Below are 20,370 nucleotides of genomic sequence, written 5' to 3'. Positions count from 1 at the left end.
GTGGGTAGTGGGTTACTGCAGCCCCCGAGGGTGCAAGGTCTCTTATGGAGACTGTGTCCTCCCGCCCGTCCAGGTACGCAATGTAAGCGTACTGGGGGTTGGCATGGAGGAGGTCGACCCTCTCGACCAGGGGGTCCGTTTTATGGGTCCTCACGTGTCTTCTCAGTAGGACCGGCCCTGGGGACGTCAGCCATGGCGGGTAGCGATGTCCCCGATGTGGACTTCCTTGGGAAGACAAACATTTTCTCATGAGGGGTGGCGTTAGTGGCAGTGCAGAGCAGTGACCGAATAGAGTGGAGCGCATCGGGTAGCACATCCTGCCAGCGGGAGGTTGGAAGGCCCCTAGACTTTAAGGCTAGCAGGGCGGCCTTCCAAACTGTCGCATTTTCTCTTTCCACCTGTCCGTTCCCCCGGGGGTTGTAACTAGTGGTCCTGCTTGTGGCAATACCCCTAGTTAGCAGGTACTGACGGAGTTCGTCGCTCATAAACGATGAGCCCCAGTCGCTATGGATATAGCTGGGGAAACCGAACAGGGTGAAGGTGTCATTTAGGCATTTAATGACCGTGGCACTGGTCATGTCCGGGCAGGGGATGGCGAACGGGAAACGGGAGTACTCATCAATAATATTGAGGAAGTACACGTTGCGGTCGGAGGAGGGGAGAGGCCCTTTAAAATCGACGCTCAGGCGCTCGAAGGGGCGAGTGGCTTTTATCAGGTGGGCCCTGTCTGGTTTATAAAAGTGCGGTTTGCACTCAGCGCAGACTTGGCAGTTCCCGGTCATGGTCCTGACCTCCTCAATGGAGTAAGGTAGGTTGCGGGCCTTGACGAAGTGGAAGAACCTGGTGACCCCCGGGTGGCAGAGGTCATTGTGGAGGGCCCGCAGTCTATCGATCTGCGCGCTGGCGCAGGTGCCACGCGATAGAGCATCCGGGGGTTCGTTGAGCTTCCCAGGCCGGTACAAGATCTCGTAATTGTAGGTGGAAAGTTCGATTCTCCACCTCAAGATCTTGTCATTTTTGATTTTGCCCCTCTGCTTGTTGTTAAACATGAAAGCGACTGAACGCTGGTCAGTGAGCAGGGTAAATCGTTTTCCGGCCAGGTAGTGCCTCCAATGACGCACAGCCTCCACAATAGCCTGGGCCTCCTTCTCAACAGCGGAGTGTCTGGTCTCCGGGCCCTGGAGAGTTCGTGAAAAGAAGGCCACGGGTCTCCCCGCCTGATTGAGGGTAGCGGCCAGGGCAAAGTCGGACGCGTCGCTTTCCACCTGGAAGGGGATGGATTCGTCCACTGCGTGCATGGTGGCTTTGGCGATGTCCTCCTTGATACGGTGGAAGGCTAAGCGGGCCTCTGCCGTCAAGGGAAAAGAGGTGGACTTGATCAGCGGACGGGCCTTGTCCGCATAGTAGGGGACCCACTGGGCGTAATAGGAGAAAAACCCTAGGCACCTCTTCAGGGCCTTGAGGCAGTGGGGCAGTGGGAGTTCCATAAGGGGACGCATCCGGTCGGGGTCGGGACCGATGACTCCGTGTTCCACAACACAGCCAAGGATGGCGAGGCGGTTTGTGCGGAATATGCACTTCTCCTTGTTATATGTCAGGTTCAGGAGTTGGGCGGTGCGGAGGAATTTTTCGAGGTTTGCGTCATGGTCCTGCAAGTCACGGCCGCAGATGGTCACATTGTCCAGGTATGGGAAAGTGGCCTGCAACGCATTTTGATCTACCATCCGGTCCATCTCCCTTTGGAAGACGGAGACCCCGTTGGTGACGCCAAAGGGAACTCTAAAGAAGTGATAGAGGCGGCCGTTTGCCTCAAAGGCAGTATACTGGCGGTCCTCAGGGCAGATAGGGAGCTGGTGGTATGCTGATTTCAGGTCAATGGTCGAGAAGACGCGGTACTGCGCGATCTGATTGACCATATCAGCTATGCGGGGGAGTGGGTAAGCGTCCAGTAGGGTGTAGCGATTTATTGTCTGGCTGTAGTCGATGACCAGGCGCTGCTTCTCGCCGGTCTTAACGACCACAACCTGGGCTCGCCAGGGGCTGGTGCTGCCCTCAATAATCCCTTCCTTCAGGAGCCGCTCCACTTCGGTTTTAATGAAAACCCTGTCCCCGGCGCTGTATCATCTGCTCTTTGTGGCGATGGGCTTACAGTCGGGGGTGAGGTTAGCAAACAGTGGGGGGGGGGGGGTGACTCGGAGTGTGGAGAGGTTGCACCTGGTGCGCGGCGGGCAATTTGGAAGCTGCTGGCTGCGGACTGTGAGTGGGGGGGAGGGGTCCACCGTACGCCATCGTAACACTTTTAAGGTGGCACTGAAAATCTAACCCCAGTAGAACGGCAGCGCAGAGGTCGGGCAGGACCAGAAGTTTAAAATTATCGTACACAGTCCCGTCTACTATGAGTGTCACCACGCAGTAGCCGCCAATGTCCGCTGACTGGGACTCGGAGGCCATAGAAATCCGCTGGTGCGCAGGCAGGACTGGGAGAGAGCAACGCCGCACCGTGTCAGGGTGGATGAAGCTCTCCGTGCTCCCAGAGTCAAAAAGGCAGATTGTATCGTGACCATTTACCTTAATGTCCATTGTGGAACTGGCCAGTTGGTGCGGTCTCGCTTGGTCCAGTGTAACGGATGCCAGCGTAGGGGTCGGTGTGTCGCTGCGGGTATCAGATGAGGCGGTGTCGGGGGCCTGCTGCGTCCCGGCTGTCGTCCAAGATGGCGGCGTCCATGATCCCCATGTGGCTGGAGGCGTCCAAAATGGCTGCTGTACCGGTGATTCGCACATGGCCGAGGAGGCCCAAGATGGCGGCCCGCATGGGGCGCTGCTGGGGTTCGGGGTGGCTTTGGCCCTGCAGACGCTAGCGTAGTGTCCCTTCTTCCCGCAGCCCGAGCAGATCGCGTTTTGCGCCGGGCAGCGCGCTCTGGGGTGTTTTGCCTGGCCACAGAAGTAGCATTTCTGGCCTTGGGACACTGCTGCGGTAGTTGGGCCGTTGCTGGGGTGTGGCTGGGGTGGCACGGCGCTATGAGGCGGTCCTACCGTGTCCCAGGCTGTCGTTCCCCGCGGCGTCCACGGTGCAGAGGAGTAGGCATCCATGCCCTGGTAGGCTGCATCCAATGATAGTGCGAGTTCAGAGGCCTTGTTGAGGTTGAGGTCACTCTGCTCCAACAGTCGCTGTCGGGTGTAATTGGATCTGTGGCCCGCTACAAAAGCGTCCCGGATAAGTTCCTCTGTGTACACGGCGGCCTTTACATCCTTACACCCACAGGCCCGGCCAAGCACGGACAGTGCCTGAAGATATTCCACGGTCGATTCCCCAGGTTGTTGTTTACGACTCCCCAGAAGGTGCCTGGCGTACACTTTGTTCACTGGGCGCGTGTACTGGTCCTTGAGGAGCTTGATAGCATCCGCGTATGAGGTCGCGTCTTGGATGACCGAGTACACTCGGTGGTTCACTTTGGAGGTCAGGACATCCAGTTTGTCCTCTTCCGATTTGATTGCTTCGGAGGCGGTCAGGAATTTTTCGAAACACTTAAGCCAGTGAGTAAACTTGGTGGATGAGTCCGCCTCCCGATGATTTAAGTCCAGGCATGCTGGTGTGAGGATCTTTTCCATTATAAAAATTTTGTTAATAAAATTGATGCGCTATCAATTACTCATAAAAGACTGAGAGTTAGAAGAGTAACTAAAGGCTTTTATTAACAAAAGAATGGAGGTCTGCCTCGAGTGGTCGACCGGTCCAGAAATACAAAGGGCTGGGGAGCAGCCACCTTTATACTAGGACTTGTGGGAGGAGTCAGCCGAGGCATGTCCAGGCATGTACACAATGGAATGCAAACAGTATACAAACAGTGGTTTACCACAGGGGTTCATTAAGGGCTCCCGGCCTGTACATAATATCATAGTCGAACGTGGATAGTTCGATCCTCCACCTGAGTATTTTGTCATTCTTGATTTTCCCCCTTTGTTTGTTATTAAACATGAAAGCCACCGACCGCTGGTCGGTGAGCAGGGTGAAACGTTTGCCGGCTAGGTAGTGTCTCCAGTGCCGCACTGCCTCCACTATAGCCTGTGCCTCCTTCTCGACAGGAGTGTGCCTGATTTCAGGTCCCTGAAGGGTTCGGGAGAAGGCGGCCACAGGTCTCCCAGCCTGACTGAGGGTCGCAGCTAAGGCAAAGTCTGATGCATCGCTTTCGACTTGAAAGGGAATGCATTCGTCCACTGCACACAGTGCAGCCCTTTCAATGTCCTGTTTAATACTGGTGAAAGCCTCCCGAGCTGCAGCTGATAGTGGGAAGGATGTCGATTTAATGAGGGGTCGGGCCTTATCAGAGTAATTGGGCACCCATTGGGCATAATACGAAAAAAATCCCAGGCACCTTTATAAAGCTTTGGGATTGTGTGGCAGGGGCAGTTCCTTTAGGGGGCGTAATCGGTCAGGGTCCGGTCCAATTACCCCATCTTCCACCACACAGCCGAGGATACAGAGACGGGTTGTGTTGAAGACACATTTGTCTTCGTTGTAGGTTAGATTCAGCTTTAGGGCAGTTTTTAAAAATCTCGCAAGATTTAGATCGTGGTCTTGCTGGTTGTGCCCGCAGATAGTGACATTGTCCAGATAGGGGTAGGTAGCTTGTAGTTTATTCTCGTCAACCATGCGGTCCATCTCACGTTGGAAGACCGAGACCCCATTTGTTACCCCGAAGGGCACTCCGAGAAAATGGTAGAGGCGCCCGTTCGCCTCGAAGGCGGTGTATGGGCGGTCCTCCGTTCTAATGGGGAGCTGGTGATACGCGGATTGGAGGTCGATAGTCGAGAAGACTCGGTATTGCGCAATCTGCTTGACCATTTCTGATATGCGGGGTAAAGGGTAGGCGTCCAGCTGGGTATAAATATTAACAGTCTGGCTGTAGTCAATTACCATCCGTTTCTTTTCGCTATTTTTAACTATGACTACTTGGGCACGCCACAGGCTGGTACTGCATTCAATAATGCCTTCCCGCAGGAGTCTGTCCACTTCCGCCTTGATAAAGTGTCTGTCTTCCAGACTGTACCGTCTACTTTTGGTCGCTATGGGCCTACAGTTCGGAGCGAGATTAGCGAATAAAGAGGGCGGGCTGATTTTTAAGGTTGATAGGCCACAGACTGTGAGTGGCGGCTGGGACCCGCCATATGCTAGCGTGACACTTTCGTGGTGGCACTGGAAGTCCAGGCCCAAGATTACATTAACACAGAGTTCTGGCATCACGAGGAGTTTAAAATCCTTGTAGTCCGTGCCTTTTACAGTCAGTGTTACCACACAGTAGCCCAAAATGTCCGAAGTGTGGGGCTTAGCAGCCATAGCAATTCTGCTCCGTGTAGGGGTTACCGTTAATGAGTGCCGCCGTACCAGGCTAGGGTGGATAAAACTCTCGGTACTCCCACAGTCAATTAAACATTTCGTTAAATTCCCATTTACCTGTATGTCCATCATGGATTTTGTCAACGGGTGTGGCCTGGATTGATCCACCGTGATCGAAGCCACTGTTGGGCCCTGGGCGGCCGTTGAGTCGGGAAAAGATGGCGGATCCCAAGATGGCGGCCCGCACGAGGTGGTGATGGAGTTGGAAATCGGATTCCCCCTGCAGACTTTGCTAAAATGCCCCTTTTTCTTACATTTGAAGCATGTAGCGTCTTTCACTGGGCATCGTTGTCTGGGGTGTTTGGCCTGGCCGCAGAAGTAGCATTTCGGGCCTCGAGACATTGCCGCTGTAGTAGGACTCCTGGGTGAACTTCTGTGTGGGGACTCCGGCGGCGTAGAGCTGGTCTGAGACCTGGATGGGGAAGATGGCTGATTCCAAGATGGCGGCCCCCTCGGCACGCACGAGGCGGTAAGGGCCGCATGGCCGGAAGAATAAGAGTCAGAGTTTCTCTGGGCCACGTCCAGCGATCGCGCAGTGGCCACTGCCTTTTTAAAATCCAGGACCTCCTTCTCCAGCAGTCTCTGCCGGATATAATTCGATTTGAGGCCCGTGATGAAGGAATCGTGGACCAATTCGTCAGAGTACGCGTTGGCCGTCACGGCCTTGCAGTTACAGTCCCAGACCAGGTCCTTTAGGCCCTGTAAGAAATCGTCGATTGATTCCTCTGGTCGCTGCCTGCGTGTAGCCAGCAGATGTCTGGCGTACACTTCGTTTACCGGCCTCTGGTATTGGGCCTTCAGGATAGTGATGGCCTCCGTGTAAGAGGTGGCGTCCCGGATGAACGAATAAATCCGATGATTTACGCGAGTAGTCAGCAGACTCAGTTTATCTACCTCGCTAGCGGATGAGGCCCCTGCGAAGAGTTCGAAGCATTTGAGCCAGTGTCCAAATTGATTTGATGCTTCAGCAGAATGTGGATCCAAGTCCAGACGCTCTGGTTTTAGGAGTCGATCCATCCTAGTATTCTTTAGTGATTAAAATTGATGGGCCTTCAATAACCACAAAACTAGAAGTTATAGACTTAAACAAGTTGGCTTTTAATCACTAAGATCAGAGCTAACATCTCAACACGCCGACTGGTTCACAGGAATGAGTCATACAGATCCTGGGATCTTTATGTAAGAGAAGTCAGGGGCGGAGCCAAGAGCCAAGACCTGGAACCTCCCAGGTTAGTCAGGAAAGAGGAAGTGAAACTATACACAGTGGGAGAGGGTAATATACATGAGTGCAAAACGAATACAGGATCAAGACAAACAGATTTCATTACAGGGACATTAAGAGATATTCAAGGCAAAAGGAGATGGTAATGGAACAGGCTAAGAAACAAAGGATGGCTCCAGAACTGAAGAGCATCAGTGACCATGAAAGGCAGAGTTATTGTACAGCTCAATACTGGCTGTTCACAGCTACATTTTTGCTTACTGAACTGTAGTAAAAACACAGTAGCAGCCATACTGTTTGTGAAGGTCGCTAATTTGCCTCTCATTCTCTCTTTGCTCCCATTCTCTCTTTTTTTAAACTTTCAAATAACCTTTTTATAACTAATCAATTTTATTTTGTCTTTCCGAGCCCTTTCTCCCTATAAAATTATGTTTAAGATCTTTTATTTATGTTCTTTTTTCTATCTCCCACTGTCTAATATGGAGGGGAGGCCAATTTTTGAACAAGTACTGTATACTTTAATAGGGTTGAAAATTGAAACCCAGTAATTAAACACCCAGGCTTAAAAATTGGGCAAGTTCACGTCATTGGTAGTGATCAGGTGAAAACTGTCGCAGCTTTACCAGGATGAGGACTACGTCACATTTGTTATCAGCCCAGCAGGCCAACAGTGCCTGGACACAGAACACATCCACGGCACTCAAAGGATTATAAATCTAACAAAATTAAGAGAATGTGTAATTTGAACAGTGTATACAGGAACATCAGTATGCTCATCAGTAAAGGGGCAGTTCCCCCACCCACCCCCCAAAAAAAAAGTTTTGTGAAGGGCCGAGGGCATTGCCCCTCTGAGACTTTTATGAAAATTCAAACTTAAAATGGAATAATCCATGATACTGCATTTTCAGTGTGTGCTCCCTAAAAGCATTTCTCCCCATCTCCGTCCAAAGATGTGCGGGTTAGGTTGATTGGCTATGATAAATTGACCCTTAGTGTTAGGGGGATTAAATACGTGGGGTTACGGGGATAGGGTGGGATATGTGTTGATGTAGGGGTTACGGGGATCGGGTGGGATATGTGTCGGTGCAGGCTCGATGGGCCGAAATGGCCTCTATCTGCACTGTGGGGTTTCTGTGATCCTGTGATCTCTGTAACCTCCTCCAACCTACAAGCCCACACGATCTCTGCGCTCCTCCAATTCTGGCCTTTTGCACATCCCCGATTTTAATCGCTCCACCATTGGCGGCCATGCCTTCCGCTGCCTAGGCTCTAAGCTCTGGAATTCCCTCCCTAAAGCTCTCCGCCTCTCTCCCCTCCTTTAAGACACTCCTTAAAACCTACCTCTGATCAAGCTTTTGGTCACCTGTCCTAGTGTGACTCAGTGTCAAATTTTGTCTGTAATGCTCTTGTGAAGTGCCTTGGGACGTTTTTACTACATTAAGGGCGCTATATAAATACAAGTTGTTGTTATATAGTGCCTTTCACAATCTTGAGATGTCTCAAAGTAGTACTTTGGGAAGTGTAGTCACGTGATGTAGGAAAATGTGGCAGTCAATTTGCAAAAGCAAGGTGATAATGAGCAGATCATGTGTTTTCGGTGTCGGTTGAGAGAGAAATATTGGCCAGGACACTGGAGAGAATTCCCCATCCCTACTTTTGAGGTATATAGTGAAACAGCACACATTACTGAGGTTAAGTAATTTCTGGGGAGTTGTCAACACCAGGGAAATATTAGGAGTGAGATTTATCCTCATGAATACATTTAAACAGAGTGGTCTCAATTTTAAGAGACATATAAGATCATTCATAAGATAATACAGATGAGGATGGCCATTTGCGCCATCGATCTAAAAACAAAATCCCATAGTGCCCACTTCACAGTCTCTACTCCAAATAACTCTTCAATGACTCAAAGGGTTGCCTCCACTAGCCTATGAAATCTATTCTAAATCTTGGTAACTCTGTGAAGAAATGTTTTCCTAACATTAATCCGAAATCTGCTCATTAGTTTGAATACATGCGCCCTTGTCCTACTATCATTGCTTGCCTATACTGTTTAATATTTTATATATCTCCATAAGTTACCTTCTTTGAAGGCTAAAAGCCCCAGTTTCTCTGGTCTTCACTCACAGCTCACTCAGTTTAACAGTAGTGATCAACCTCATGACTTTGCACAATCTGTGCTGTAGCCATTCTATTCTATTCTATATGCAGAGCATGGAATATTTCCCTTGTCTTGGTGACCAAAACAGTTCTCAAGGTGTAGTCTCACAAGAGTATTGTACCAGTTCTCCACATACCTTTGACATATACCCTACTGATTTAGCAATATGGCTCAGCATTCTGTTTGCTTTGTTGATTTTCACTGCAGTCACTTGATATATTAAAGGCTGAGTGCACTAAAGCCCAAATCTCTTCCACTCTCACCTTTAGCTATTTCTAAATCCTCATCTATAGCTACTTGCTGAGTATTATGTTGCCCATTTTCTTTTTTTCCAATGTGTCATGCTTCGTGATTTTTGATCAACTTTTTTCTCTGCTGTTCTGGCAGACACCCATTGTAACTCCAGTTCCCGGACTGGCGTTGGATTTCCAGTGGTCTTGTTTAGAGGAGAAGCCTACATCCGTCCCAAAGTGACGCGGAAAAGGCAGGAATTCAATGGTCTGGTGGATGCCCGAGATACGCCCCGAGTGGCACGGACACCCACGGCCCCACGTAGATTAGGTGTCTCCTGACCCCACGTAGATTAGGTGTCTCCTGACCCCACGTAGATTAGGTGTCTCCTGACCCCACGTAGATTAGGTGTCTCCTGACCCCACGTAGATTAGGTGTCTCTTGACCCCACGTAGATTAGGTGTCTCCTGACCCCACGTAGATTAGGTGTCTCTTGACCCCACGTAGATTAGGTGTCTCCTGACCCCACATAGATTAGGTGTCTCCTGACCCCACGTAGATTAGGTGTCTCCTGACCCCACGTAGATTAGGTGTCTCCTGACCCCACGTAGATTAGGTGTCTCTTGACCCCACGTAGATTAGGTGTCTCCTGACCCCACGTAGATTAGGTGTCTCTTGACCCCACGTAGATTAGGTGTCTCTTGACCCCACGTAGATTAGGTGTCTCCTGACCCCACATAGATTAGGTGTCTCCTGACCCCACGTAGATTAGGTGTCTCCTGACCCCACATAGATTAGGTGTCTCCTGACCCCACGTAGATTAGGTGTCTCCTGACCCCACGTAGATTAGGTGTCTCCTGACCCCACGTAGATTAGGTGTCTCTTGACCCCACGTAGATTAGGTGTCTCCTGACCCCACGTAGATTAGGTGTCTCCTGACCCCACATAGATTAGGTGTCTCCTGACCCCACGTAGATTAGGTGTCTCCTGACCCCACATAGATTAGGTGTCTCCTGACCCCACGTAGATTAGGTGTCTCCTGACCCCACATAGATTAGGTGTCTCCTGACCCCACGTAGATTAGGTGTCTCCTGACCCCACGTAGATTAGGTGTCTCCTGACCCCACGTAGATTAGGTGTCTCCTGACCCCACGTAGATTAGGTGTCTCCTGACCCCACATAGATTAGGTGTCTCCTGACCCCACGTAGATTAGGTGTCTCCTGACCCCACATAGATTAGGTGTCTCCTGACCCCACGTAGATTAGGTGTCTCCTGACCCCACGTAGATTAGGTGTCTCCTGACCCCACGTAGATTAGGTGTCTCCTGACCCCACGTAGATTAGGTGTCTCCTGACCCCACGTAGATTAGGTGTCTCTTGACCCCACGTAGATTAGGTGTCTCCTGACCCCACGTAGATTAGGTGTCTCCTGACCCCACGTAGATTAGGTGTCTCTTGACCCCACGTAGATTAGGTGTCTCCTGACCCCACGTAGATTAGGTGTCTCCTGACCCCACATAGATTAGGTGTCTCTTGACCCCACGTAGATTAGGTGTCTCCTGACCCCACATAGATTAGGTGTCTCCTGACCCCACGTAGATTAGGTGTCTCTTGACCCCACGTAGATTAGGTGTCTCCTGACCCCACGTAGATTAGGTGTCTCCTGACCCCACGTAGATTAGGTGTCTCCTGACCCCACGTAGATTAGGTGTCTCTTGACCCCACGTAGATTAGGTGTCTCTTGACCCCACGTAGATTAGGTGTCTCCTGACCCCACATAGATTAGGTGTCTCCTGACCCCACGTAGATTAGGTGTCTCTTGACCCCACGTAGATTAGGTGTCTCCTGACCCCACGTAGATTAGGTGTCTCTTGACCCCACGTAGATTAGGTGTCTCCTGACCCCACGTAGATTAGGTGTCTCCTGACCCCACGTAGATTAGGTGTCTCCTGACCCCACGTAGATTAGGTGTCTCCTGACCCCACGTAGATTAGGTGTCTCCTGACCCCACGTAGATTAGGTGTCTCCTGACCCCACATAGATTAGGTGTCTCTTGACCCCACGTAGATTAGGTGTCTCTTGACCCCACGTAGATTAGGTGTCTCTTGACCCCACGTAGATTAGGTGTCTCTTGACCCCACGTAGATTAGGTGTCTCTTGACCCCACGTAGATTAGGTGTCTCTTGACCCCACGTAGATTAGGTGTCTCTTGACCCCACGTAGATTAGGTGTCTCCTGACCCCACGTAGATTAGGTGTCTCTTGACCCCACGTAGATTAGGTGTCTCTTGACCCCACGTAGATTAGGTGTCTCCTGACCCCACATAGATTAGGTGTCTCTTGACCCCACGTAGATTAGGTGTCTCTTGACCCCACGTAGATTAGGTGTCTCCTGACCCCACATAGATTAGGTGTCTCTTGACCCCACGTAGATTAGGTGTCTCTTGACCCCACATAGATTAGGTGTCTCTTGACCCCACGTAGATTAGGTGTCTCTTGACCCCACGTAGATTAGGTGTCTCCTGACCCCACGTAGATTAGGTGTCTCTTGACCCCACGTAGATTAGGTGTCTCTTGACCCCACGTAGATTAGGTGTCTCCTGACCCCACGTAGATTAGGTGTCTCCTGACCCCACATAGATTAGGTGTCTCCTGACCCCACATACTCTGACAGGATCAGCACTGGAGAGCACCAGCAGGCGCAATGTTCTGTCTTATTGCTGGGATCTTGTCCACAAGCAATTTCGGGGCCAACAGGAACCCCTGCATCAATTTCTGGGGCACTCCACTCATACCAACGCCCCCTCCTCTCAAGTATAAACTGTTTCCTTTCTTTTCAGCCAGCTTCTTATTAATTTCCAGGTTTTATCTTGAATCCACCCATTCCTTTACGATTAAGTAGCAGCTTATCAAGAGGTTTGAAAAAAATCAATGAGGTTGGTCAAGCATGATCTTTCTGAAGGCACCTTGGCTGCTATTTAGAAAAAGAATGAAAGACTTTATACAGCGCCTTTCACAACCTCAGGGCATCCCAAAGCACTTCACAGATAATAAAGTACTTTTGAAATATAGTCACTGCTGTAATGTGGGAAACGCGGCAGACATATTACGCACAGCAAGAGCCCACAAACAGTAATGAGATAATGACCAGATAATGTTTTAGTGATGTGGTTGAGGGATAAATATTGCCCAGGATACTGAGAACTCCCCTGCTTTTTTTTTTCCCCAAATAGTGCTGTGAGATCTTTTACGTCCACCTGAGAGGGCAGACGGGGCCTCAGTTTAACATCTCATCCAAAGGACGGCACCTCCGACAGTGCAGCACTCCCTCAGCACTGCACTCCCTCAGCACTGCACTGGGAGTGTCAGCCTAGATTTTGCACTCATGTCCTTGGAGTGGAGCTTGAACCCACAACCTCTGACTCAGAGGTGAGTGTGTTATCACCGAGCCACAACTGACTAGGTTATATCACAAAGACAAACTTCAAATTTGATCCTGCTAATTGATTCCATTATTTAACCTCATTATTCATCCACGACTAATGGGTGTATCGTTTCCAAGGTTAGATTTGTCACTACTGACACCAGATTAGCTGGTTCCCAATCCAGCAAAACTTCACCACCAGCCAGCGACTCCCTGAAGACTTCAGCACTTCACTAATCGAAGCCATTGTCTTAGTACCTTGGGATAAATACCATCTGTTCCTCCTGCAGAGGTTTGTTCTCAGCCCTTTAAAGGCAGTCTAGAATCTTCATCTCATTTAGATCAAAGCCTGTAGACACACTAGGCTTATTTCGTCCCATTGGAAGGCCTCACCTTTTCACCTGTAGGCATTGTAAAATTCATTGTTCTTCCCAATTTAGGATTATGTTTGGGAAAGGGAAAAGAAAACCAAAACACACCACACACAGGAAAAGAAACAGAATGACCTATGAAGTTCTTGCGTGTCCACCTTTCCCCTGTTCCGCTCCCTTCTTAATATCTTTCAGTCCCGAGGAAGGGTCTTCGACCTGAAACGTCCACTGAACGATTGACTTCTAATTCTCCACAGAGACCTGCTGAATTTTTCCAGGTTTTTTTTCTATTTTTCTTTTCTCCATCTCTCTTTCTCGCTGTGTGGTGACCCCTGTTGGAGGGAGAGTCCCTGAAATTCCCCCCGCCAACTTCCTCAACCCTTTCTCCCCACCACCACTTTCTCCAGCTGCCATTTTTTCAACCCCAACTCTCCCCGCCACTATCTCGCTCCCTCTCCGCCACAATCATGCTCCCTCTCGCTCTGTTCCCGCTACATTCACATTCACGATCACTGTTGCGTTGTCCCCACCACAATCACGCTCCCTCTCGCCCCTTCTCCCCGCCACTGTCTCGCTCCTCTCGCTCTGTCCCCACCACAATCACACTCCCTCTCGCCCCACCACTGTCTCGTTTTCCCTCTCCCCCGCCACTGCCTCTCTCCCTCGCTCCCCCGCCACTCCCTCGCTCCCTCTCTCCCCGTCACTCTCTCCCCCGCCACACTCTCGCTCCCCCTCTCCCCCGCCACACACTCGCTCTCTCCCCCGCCACACTCTTGCTCCCCCCTCGCCACTCTCTCGCTCTCTCCCCCGCCACACTCTCGCTCCCTCCCCCGCCACACTCTCGCTCCCCCCTCTCCCCCGCCACACACTCGCTCCCCCTCTCCCCCGCCACACACTCGCTCCCTCCCCGCCACACTCTCGCTCCCCCTCTCCCCCGCCACACACTCGCTCCCCCCTCCCCCGCCACACACTCGCTCCCCCTCTCCCCCGCCACACACTCGCTCCCTCCCCGCCACACTCTCGCTCCCTCCCCCGCCACACACTCGCTCCCCCTCTCCCCCGCCACACACTCGCTCCCCCTCTCCCCCGCCACACACTCGCTCCCCCTCTCCCCCGCCACACTCTCGCTCCCCCTCTCCCCCGCCACACACTCGCTCCCCCTCTCCCCCGCCACACACTCGCTCCCCCTCTCCCCCGCCACACACTCGCTCCCTCCCCCGCCACTCTCGCTCCCTCCCCCGCCACACTCTCGCTCCCTCCCCCGCCACACTCTCGCTCCCTCCCCCGCCACACTCTCGCTCCCTCCCCCGCCACACTCTCGCTCCCTCCCCCGCCACGCACTCGCTCCCTCCCCCGCCACACTCTCGCTCCCTCCCCCGCCACACACTCGCTCCCCCTCTCCCCCGCCACACTCTCGCTCTCTCCCCCGCCACACACTCGCTCCCTCCCCCGCCACACTCTCGCTCCCTCCCCCGCCACACTCTCGCTCCCTCCCCCGCCACACTCTCGCTCCCTCCCCCGCCACACTCTCGCTCCCCCTCTCCCCCGCCACACTCTCGCTCCCTCCCCCGCCACACACTCGCTCCCTCCCCCGCCACACACTCGCTCCCCCTCTCCCCCGCCACACTCTCGCTCCCCCTCTCCCCCGCCACACTCGCTCCCTCCCCCGCCACACTCTCGCTCCCTCCCCCGCCACACACTCGCTCCCTCCCCCGCCACACACTCGCTCCCTCCCCCGCCACACACTCGCTCTCTCCCCCGCCACACACTCGCTCCCTCCCCCGCCACACACTCGCTCCCTCCCCCGCCACACTCTCGCTCCCTCCCCCGCCACACACTCGCTCCCTCCCCCGCCACACACTCGCTCCCCCTCTCCCCCGCCACACTCTCGCTCCCCCTCTCCCCCGCCACACTCGCTCCCTCCCCCGCCACACTCTCGCTCCCTCCCCCGCCACACACTCGCTCCCTCCCCCGCCACACACTCGCTCCCTCCCCCGCCACACACTCGCTCTCTCCCCCGCCACACACTCGCTCCCTCCCCCGCCACACACTCGCTCCCTCCCCCGCCACACTCTCGCTCCCTCCCCCGCCACACACTCGCTCCCCCGCCACACTCTCGCTCTTTCCCCCGCCACACTCTCGCTCTCTCCCCCGCCACACTCTCGCTCTCTCCCCGCCACACACTCGCTCTCTCCCCCACCACACTCTCTCCCCCGCCACACTCTCGCCCTCTCCCCGCCACACTCTCGCTCCCTCGCCACACTCTCGCTCCCTCCCCCGCCACACACTCGCTCTCTCCCCCGCCACACACTCGCTCCCTCGCCACACTCTCGCTCCCTCCCCCGCCACACACTCGCTCTCTCCCCCGCCACACACTCGCTCTCTCCCCCGCCACACTCTCGCTCCCCCTCTCCCCCGCCACACTCTCGCTCCCCCGCCACACTCTCGCTCTCTCCCCCGCCACACACTCGCTCTCTCCCCGCCACACTCTCGCTCCCCCTCTCCCCCGCCACACTCTCGCTCTCTCCCCCGCCACACTCTCGCTCTCTCCCCCGCCACACTCTCGCTCTCTCCCCCGCCACACTCTCGCTCCCCCTCTCCCCCGCCACACTCTCGCTCCCCTCTCCCCCGCCACACTCTCGCTCCCCCTCTCCCCCGCCACACACTCGCTCCCTCCCCCGCCACACACTCGCTCCCTCGCCACACTCTCGCTCCCTCCCCCGCCACACTCGCTCCCTCCCCCGCCACACTCTCGCTCTCTCCCCCGCCACACTCTCGCTCCCTCCCCCGCCACACTCTCGCTCCCTCCCCCGCCACACTCTCGCTCTCTCCCCCGCCACACTCTCGCTCCCTCCCCCGCCACACTCTCGCTCTCTCCCCCGCCACACTCTCGCTCTCTCCCCCGCCACACTCTCGCTCTCTCCCCGCCACACTCTCGCTCTCTCCCCCGCCACACTCTCGCTCCCTCCCCCGCCACACTCTCGCTCTCTCCCCGCCACACTCGCTCCCTCCCCGCCACACTCTCGCTCCCTCCCCCGCCACACACTCGCTCCCTCCCCCGCCACACTCTCGCTCTCTCCCCCGCCACACTCTCGCTCCCTCCCCCGCCACACTCTCGCTCTCTCCCCCGCCACACTCTCGCTCTCTCCCCCGCCACACTCTCGCTCCCCCTCTCCCCCGCCACACTCTCGCTCTCTCCCCCGCCACACTCTCGCTCCCACCCCCGCCACACTCTCGCTCTCTCCCCCGCCACACTCTCGCTCTCTCCCCCGCCACACTCTCGCTCTCTCCCCCCGCCACACTCTCGCTCTCCTCCTCCCGCCACACTCTCGCTCTCTCCCCCGCCACACTCTCGCTCTCTCCCCCGCCACACTCTCGCTCCCTCCCCCGCCACACTCTCGCTCTCTCCCCGCCACACTCTCGCTCCCACCCCCGCCACACTCTCGCTCCCCTCCCCCGCCACACTCTCGCTCCCTCCCCCGCCACACTCTCGCTCTCTCCCCCGCCACACTCTCGCTCTCTCCCCCGCCACACTCTCGCTCTCTCCCCCGCCACACACTCGCTCTCTCCCCCGCCACTCTCGCTCCCTCCCCCGCCACACTCTCGCTCTCTCCCCCGCCACACTCTCGCTCCCACCCCCGCCACACTCTCGCTCCCTCCCCCGCCACTCTCTCGCTCCCTCCCCCGCCACACTCTCGCTCCCTCCCCCGCCACACTCTCTGCTCTCTCCCCCCGCCACACCTCTTGCTCTCCCCCGCCACACTCTCGCTCCCTCTCCCCGCCACACTCTCGCTCTCCTCCCCCGCCACACTCTCGCTCCCCCTCTCCCCCGCCACACTCTCGCTCCCCCGCCCCACTCTCGCTCCCCCTCTCCCCCGCCACACTCTCGTCCCTCCCCCGCCACACTCTCGCTCCCCTCTCCCCCCCCTCTCGCTCCCTCCCCCGCCACACTCTCGCTCCCTCCCCCGCCACACTCTCGCTCCCTCCCCCGCCACACTCTCGCTGCCCTCTCCCCGCCGCCACACTCTCGCTCACCGCCCCCGCCACACTCTCGCTCCCTCTCTCCCACTCTCTCGCTCTCTCCCCCGCCACACTCTCGCTCCCCCTCTCCCCCGCCACACTCTCGCTCCCTCCCCCGCCACACTCTCGCTCATCCTCCCCCGCCACACTCTCGCTCCCTCCCTCCCCCGCCACACTCTCGCTCCCTCCCCCGCCACACTCTCGCTCCCCCTCTCCCCCGCCACACTCTCGCTCTCTCCCCCGCCACACTCTCGCTCCCCCTCTCCCCCGCCACACTCTCGCTCCCCCTCTCCCCCGCCACACTCTCGCTCTCTCCCCGCCACACACTCGCTCCCCTCTCCCCGCCACACACTCGCTCTCTCCCCCGCCACACTCTCGCTCCCTCCCCCGCCACACTCTCGCTCCCTTCTCCCCGCCACACTCTCGCTCTCTCCCCCGCCACACTCTCGCTCTCTCCCCCGCCACACACTCGCTCTCTCCCCCGCCACACTCTCGCTCCCTCCCGCGTCACACACTCGCTCCTCTCCCCCGCCACACTCTCGCTCTCTCCCCCGCCACACTCTCGCTCCCTCCCCCGCCACACTCTCGCTCCCTCCCCCGCCACACTCTCGCTCCCTCCCCCGCCACACACTCGCTCCCTCCCCCGCCACACACTGCTCACTCCCCCGCCACACACTCGCTCCCCTCCCCCGCCACACACTCGCTCCCTCCCCCGCCACACACTCGCTCCCTCCCCCGCCACACACTCGCTCCCTCCCCGTCACACACTCGCTCCCTCCCCGCCACACACTCGCTCTCTCTCCCCCGCCACACACTCGCTCTCCTCCCCCGCCACACTCTCGCTCCTCCCCCGTCCACACTCGTCTCTCTCCCCCGCCACACTCTCGCTCTCTCCCCCCGCCACACACTCGCTCTCTCCCCGCCACACACTCGCTCTCTCCCCCGCCACACTCTCGCTCCCTCCCCCGCCACACACTCGCTCTCTCCCCCGCCACACACTCGCTCCCTCCCCCGCCACACTCTCGCTCCCCTCCCCCCGCCACACACTCGCTCTCTCCCCCGCCACACACTCGCTCTCTCCCCCGCCACACACTCGCTCTCTCCCCGCCACACTCTCGCTCTCTCCCCCGCCACACACTCGCTCTCTCCCCCGCCACACACTCGCTCTCTCCCCCGCCACACTCTCGCTCCCTCCCCCGCCACACTCTCGCTCTCTCCCCCGCCACACTCTCGCTCCCTCCCCCGCTCACACCTCGCTCTCTCCCCCGCCACACACTCGCTCCCTCCCCGCCACACTCTCGCTCTCTCCCCGCCACACACTCGCTCTCTCCCCCGCCACACACTCGCTCTCTCCCCCGCCACACTCTCGCTCCCTCCCCCGCCACACACTCGCTCTCTCCCCCGCCACTCTCCGCTCTCTCCCCGCCACACTCTCGCTCCCTCCCCCGCCACACTCTCGCTCTCCCCCGCCACACACCTCGCTCTCTCCCCCGCCACACTCTCGCTCTCTCCCCCGCCACACTCTCGCTCCCTCCCCCGCCACACACTCGCTCCCTCCCCCGCCACACTCGCTCCCTCCCCCGCCACACTCTCGCTCTCCTCCCCCCGCCACACTCTCGCTCCCTCCCCCGCCACACTCTCGCTCCTCTCCCCCGCCACACACTCGCTCCTCCCCGCCACACACTCGCTCTCTCTCCCCCGCCACACTCTCGCTCCCTCCCCGCCACCACTCGCTCTCTCCCCCGCCACACACTCGCTCCTCCCCCGCCACACTCTCGCTCCCTCCCCCGCCACACTCTCGCTCTCTCCCCCGCCACACACTCGCTCCTCCCTCCCCCGCCACACTCTCGCTCCCTCCCCCGCCACACACTCGCTCCCTCCCCGCCACACACTCTCTCCCTCCCCCGCCACACACTCGCTCTCTCCCCCCGCCACACACTCGCTCCCTCCCCCGCCACACTCTCGCTCCCTCCCCGCCACACACTCGCTCCCTCCCCCGCCACACTCTCGCTCTCTCCCCCGCCACACTCTCGCTCCCTCCCCCGCCACACACTCGCTCTCTCCCCCCGCCACACACTCGCTCCCTCCCCCGCCACACTCTCGCTCTCCTCCCCCGCCACACACTCGCTCTCTCCCCCCGCCACACTCTCGCTCCCTCCCCCGCCACACTCTCGCTCCCTCCCCCGCACACACTCGCTCTCTCCCCGCCACACACTCGCTCCCTCCCCCGTCCACACACTCGCTCTCTCCCCCGCCACACACTCGCTCCCTCCCCCGCCACACTCTCCGCTCTCTCCCCCCGCCACACACTCGCTCCTCTCCCCCGCCACACTCTCGCTCTCTCCCGCCAAACTCTCGCTCCCTCCCCCGCCACACACTCGCTCTCTCCCCCGCCACACTCTCGCTCTCTCCCCGCCACAACTCTCGCTCCCTCCCCCGCCACACTCTCGCTCCCTCCCCCGCCACACACGCTCCTCCCCGCCACTCTCGCTCTCTCCCCGCCACACTCTCGCTCCTTCCCCGCCACACTCTCGCTCCCTCCCCCGCCACACTCTCGCTCCCTCCCCCGCCACACTCTCGCTCTCTCCCCCGCCACACTCTCGCTCTCTCCCCCGCCACACTCTCGCTCCCTCCCCCGCCACACTCTCGCTCCCTCCCCCGCCACACACTCGCTCCCTCCCCCGCCACACACTCGCTCCCTCCCCCGCCACACACTCGCTCTCCTCCCCCGCCACACACTCGCTCTCTCCCCGCCAAACTCTCGCTCCCTCCCCCGCCACACACTCGCTCTCTCCCCCGCCACACTCTCGCTCTCTCCCCGCCACACTCTCGCTCCCTCCCCCGCCACACTCTCGCTCTCTCCCCCGCCACACACTCGCTCTCCTCCCCCGCCACACTCTCGCTCTCTCCCCCGCCACACTCTCGCTCCCTCCCCCGCCACACTCTCGCTCCCTCCCCCGCCACACTCTCGCTCCCTCCCCCGCCACACTCTCGCTCTCTCCCCCGCCACACTCTCGCTCCTCTCCCCCGCCACACTCTCGCTCCCTCCCCCGCCACACTCTCGCTCCCTCCCCCGCCCCACACTCTCGCTCCCTCCCCCGCCACACACTCGCTCCCTCCCCCGCCACACACTCGCTCCTCCCCCCCACACTCTCGCTCCCTCCCCCGCCACACACTCGCTCCCTCCCCCGCCACACACTCGCTCCCTCCCCCGCCACACTCTCGCTCTCTCCCCCGCCACACTCTCGCTCCCTCCCCCGCCACACTCTCGCTCCCTCCCCCGCCACACTCTCGCTCCTCTCTCCCCCGCCACACCTCTCGCTCCCTCCCCCGCCACACTCTCGCTCCCTCCCCCGCCACACTCTCGCTCTCCTCCCCCGCCACACTCTCGCTCTCTCCCCCGCCACACTCTCGCTCCTCTCGCTCCCCGCCACACTCTCGCTCCCTCCCCCGCCACACTCTCGCTCCCCTCCCCCCGCCACACACTCGCTCCCTCCCCCGCCACACTCTCGCTCCCTCCCCCGCCACACACTCGCTCCCTTCC

General features: G+C 57.8%; 2 protein-coding genes across 6 annotated transcripts in view; one reads left to right on the top strand and one right to left on the bottom strand.

Moving 5' to 3' along the window:
- Positions 1–12,837, bottom strand: part of gnpat (glyceronephosphate O-acyltransferase) — a 72,025-nt gene extending 59,188 nt beyond the window's left edge. Inside the window, exon 1 of one of the 2 annotated variants that reach the window (XM_085996744.1) lies at positions 12,694–12,837. The gene's annotated coding sequence lies outside the window, so the exon portion shown is untranslated. The remainder of the gene's footprint in view (positions 1–12,693) is intronic. The other variant, XM_085996745.1, reaches the window with a different exon arrangement.
- psen2 (presenilin 2) overlaps positions 1–20,370 on the top strand; it is a 191,022-nt gene that overhangs the window by 142,491 nt on the left and 28,161 nt on the right. The gene's annotated exons all lie outside the window — the stretch shown is intronic.

Source organism: Somniosus microcephalus, chromosome 9, assembly GCF_052327205.1.
Source record: "Somniosus microcephalus isolate GS21.2 chromosome 9, FLI_Smic_1.0, whole genome shotgun sequence".
Classification (NCBI taxonomy): Eukaryota; Metazoa; Chordata; class Chondrichthyes; order Squaliformes; family Somniosidae; genus Somniosus; species Somniosus microcephalus.
This window is presented reverse-complemented; position numbering and strand designations above follow the sequence as displayed.